The following is a 4146-nucleotide window of genomic DNA, read 5'->3' as shown; positions in this document are numbered from 1 at the left end:
TTACTTCTCTTGATCTAGACACTATACTTTTATTGATGCAGCCTAGAATTGCATTGGCCTTTTTAGCTGCCGCATCGCACTGTTCACTCATGTTCAGCTTATGGTCTACTTGGACTCCCAGATCCCTTTCACATGTAGTTTCATTCAGCCAGGTGTCTCCCATCCTATATCTGTGCATTTCATTTTTCTGCCCTAAGTGCATTCCCTTACATTTCTCTGTGTTGATTTTCATTTTGATAGCTTTGGCCCAGGGTGAGAGTCAGTGAAGGTGATCATGGGTCAGTGAGGGCAAGACCTTTCAGGAATCCAGCTATAGCAAAAGTCCTCAGCCAAAGTGCATTTACCTCACCTGTGCCTTTGCAGTTGGATGAGAAAGACTTCACCTGTGTCAGAATTTGAGCCTTTCCCTCTCTCAGAATTTGCATTTAGATCTCTTCCTCCCGTGCAAACCACTGATTTCCCAGGAAAGATGAATGAATATACTTCCCTAGATTTTGTTGTGAATTTTTATCACATTGTCGAAATTCAGTCTTAGGTGACTGAAAGAGATTGAAAGATGTGGAATGCCTGAGTATTTCTTACAGAGCACTGACCACCCTTTCTCTGTTTCCTTGCAAGAATGTCCCAAACCAGATCTCATCTCCCATCTGGAAAAAGGAGAAGATCCCTTCGACCAGAGCTCTCTGAAAGAGGAGAGACCTGCAGGTACCTGCCTAGATGTGTGCAAGGTCTCTGGTCCTGGAAGTAAGGATTTGCTGGGGGCGGGGGGGGGGGGTGTCCCTCATGAAGGTTCCAGCTTGGCTGGAGGACAGTGACCCATAAGTCAGAGATGAATTATTGTGGTGGATCAGATATACCTGATGGCTTCATAGATGTGAACAAAGATGTCCATACTCATCCAATTCACTCCAGGTTCCTTGCATTCTTATAGTTTCTCCCTTGGGAATATACCTGAATGAGATCCATTTGAGTCTGAGTTTAAATGCAGTGTAGTGCAGAAGAGACAGGCTGAGAGCAGATGACACAGAATTTGAAAGCGCAAAGGAGCTTTTCCCAGTGGGACCGGCCTTCTCTTATTATTATCTTATATATAGATAATTACAATCAACTGATCAAACATCAACAACAAACATCACAATTTACCATCAAATTTTAAAAGTAAATAATAGTTAAAATTTCACTTATAAAATTATATTAAAAATAAAAATAAAATATAAACGTTTAAAATCATTATAAATGTATGAAATCATTATAAAATTTTAACAGACTAAAAATATTATGAACTTTTAAGAAACCATTTTAGCCGACAGACCATTGCCACTGCGCAAAACTGGCCACCCTTGTTGTTCTTACTAGGCCCTGGTCTGCCAGCAAATAAGACACACAACATTCATCAGTTCTTCCAGGAAAACGACTCAGAATTGGATGAATAAAAATATGGCGATAGCCATAATAAAAAGGACAATACAACAAGACATGACCTACAGTTCCACAGAGGCATATGCGTAGATCATAGGGAATATTATTGTATCTCCCTTCCAATAAGGCTGAAGGTAGAACATTAAATTTTGCTAAAGTAAATGCTATCCTATGTTTTGGAAGGGTTAGACGACTCAAATGGTTAGCTAACAAAAAAGCATTGCCATTGTCTCTGAAATCAGGGCATACAGTGGCTGCTTTTACATGGTGTTGCAACTCATTATCTATAATTCGTTGGTGTATTTCCTGTTTTGCTTTCTCATAACCCATTGCCAAAATGTTGGTGTGTGAAAATCCCAACTTAACTAGTTTCTTATTCAGTCTTATTCCATCAGGAGAGACATCCATCAGACAATATCAAAGGGGCTAATCCTACTGGGGTGAGCAACATTTTGAGCCAAAGGTTAAACTTACGTACCCATGCCTGTGATTCAGCTGTCATTTGATCTGTCTCCAAATATAGGATTGCATGAGGCACACACCTTGGAAGTACAAGACTGGATCTCAGAAATGTTGTCTGCATAGTTTCCATTGAGTCAACATTAGTATAAGCACACCACTGCGCCCCATGTAACATCTGTGCCAGGGCCTTCATATTAAAAACCTGTATAGCTGAAGGGATGTCCTGGCCTCCTTTAGTGAAAAAAAAGGGATGCAAGTGATTTGATACTTCTTTGCGCATTTGCTATGGCCTTTATAGGGCGAGCTTTCCAAGAACCCGAGGACTGAAGAAGCACTCCTAGGTACTTATAGGATCTTACTTGTTCTATTGGTTGATCATTTATTTGCCAATTGTGCATGCTCCGTTTCTTAGTAAACACTAAGATTTTAGATTTGTTATAGCTGATTACTAGCTCTTCAGCTTGTCCGTAATTACCCAGAGCTTTTAGTACAGTGGACCCTTGTTATACGCTGGAGTTTGGTTCCAAGATCCCCCGTGGATCACAAAATCTGTGTATGCGCAAGTCCCATTAAATATAATGACATAGCAAAATGGTGTCCCTTATAAAAAATGGAAATTCAAGGTTTGATATTTGAAGTTTATACTTCTTTGGAACATTTTCAAACCATGTATGCTTGAATCCGTGTATAAAAAAAATCTGTGTATAAGAAGGGCCAACAGTAATCGTTGCATACTAATAAGAGTTAGGGAGAGAAGTACTATGTCATCTGCGTAAAGGAGAGGGGACAGGGGTCTGCCTGCTAAATTGGGCGGATGGAAATTTAGGCCAGACAAACTTTCAACCAGAGAATTAAAATAGATGTTAAACAACCCATAACCCTTTCTGATCCCCGTGGATGATGGAATGGCCTTAGTATGATGTTTTAGCCTATGACATCTGACTTTCAGACGTACATCCGTATATTATTATCTTTTATTATTTATAGATGCATAGCAGTATGTTTCTTGTTTGGGGGCTTCTGCAGTAAAAGCTTCATCTGTGCTGGAGGACAGTCTAGCCCTTGAGTGAATTGTGAATTATAAATTATTGTGAATTATTATACAGTGTATTTATTTTTATTTTTGCTTACCTCCTAATGAGATCTTCTTCTTCTTCTTCTTTTTCATGTGCAGACAGTAAGGAGAAAGAGATATTTCAGGAGCCACCTGAGGCATCCAGGGTTACATGGAAGCCAGTCGTGGAAAAAGAGGAGTTTGGAGGCCACAGTCCAATAGGGAAACCAACTCAGTCATAGTTTTCATGAACTCATACAAGGGAGAAACCACACAGATGGATCTGTTGCGGTAGACAGAAATCTACATTCACATCAAAGAACCCACACAGGGGAGGAGCCATATCAATGTATGGCATGTGCCTGATACCAACTATGGCCAGCTGTAAGCAGCATCAAGGGAGTCCTCATGGCTTTCCCTTGGACCATCCAGCCACCAGCCTAAGAAGGAAGATGGACCCTGAGCTCGCCTCCTGCCCAGGACCAACTAGGGCCAGCTTAAGCAAAATGTGGCATTTTACTGGTTTTGTATTATTTTAAATGTTTAAAGTCGAGGAATTTGCTATTATCTTGCCATGTTTTTGGTGGTCTCCTTCCATTATTGTATTATTACTGTCCTAATATTTGTATTCAACGGTATTTTTTCTGCTAGAGGAAAGAGTTATTATTATGTAATGTTTTGGGAGTATATGGGATTATGGTTTCCTGCTGCTATCATATTATTATTGTCTTAGTATCTGTATTGAACTGTATTTTATGCTGCTAGGGGAAAGTTGATATTTGTTAGTTAGATTAACTATGTTAGGGTATATTTTAATTTATTATGTTGATACTGTGGATTTTGTTCTTTGTATATTTTCTTATATATTTTCCTTGCTTTAGACATTAGGTTTATGTTTTGTATCCTGGTTTATATTTACTGTACAGTATGATTTTTTTTGTATCTAATATTTTTGTTGTAATCCGCTTTGATTCCATGGAGAAAAGCGGAATATAAATAAATTTTAATATTATTATTATTATGTGGAAGGAGGTTCCCTACGAATTGACATCTGCTTTCCCTCAGGCCTGGCTCCACTAACCCTGATTGAGGGATTCCAATCCACATGGAAACAAACAATGAAGACTCAAATTTCTTCCCTGGGCGTCTCTCCATATATCTTTTGCTCAGCATCAGATATGATAAGGCTAAAGCAACTATCAAACAAGAGA

The 4146-nt window shown here is 39.1% G+C and overlaps 1 long non-coding RNA gene across 1 annotated transcript; it reads left to right on the top strand.

The window, feature by feature from the left end:
• Positions 1–181: 181 nt before the first annotated feature.
• Positions 182–3913, top strand: LOC121917668. Its single transcript, XR_006101078.1, has 3 exons — positions 182–705; positions 1943–2222; positions 3056–3913. It is a non-coding gene; the product is annotated as an uncharacterized LOC121917668 (long non-coding RNA).
• The last annotated feature ends 233 nt before the right edge of the window (positions 3914–4146 follow it).

Source organism: Sceloporus undulatus, unplaced genomic scaffold (genome assembly GCF_019175285.1).
Source record: "Sceloporus undulatus isolate JIND9_A2432 ecotype Alabama unplaced genomic scaffold, SceUnd_v1.1 scaffold_53, whole genome shotgun sequence".
In the NCBI taxonomy this organism is placed as follows: Eukaryota; Metazoa; Chordata; class Lepidosauria; order Squamata; family Phrynosomatidae; genus Sceloporus; species Sceloporus undulatus.
The sequence above is the reverse complement of the archived record's forward strand: the minus strand, read 5'-3'. Positions and strand labels throughout refer to the sequence as shown.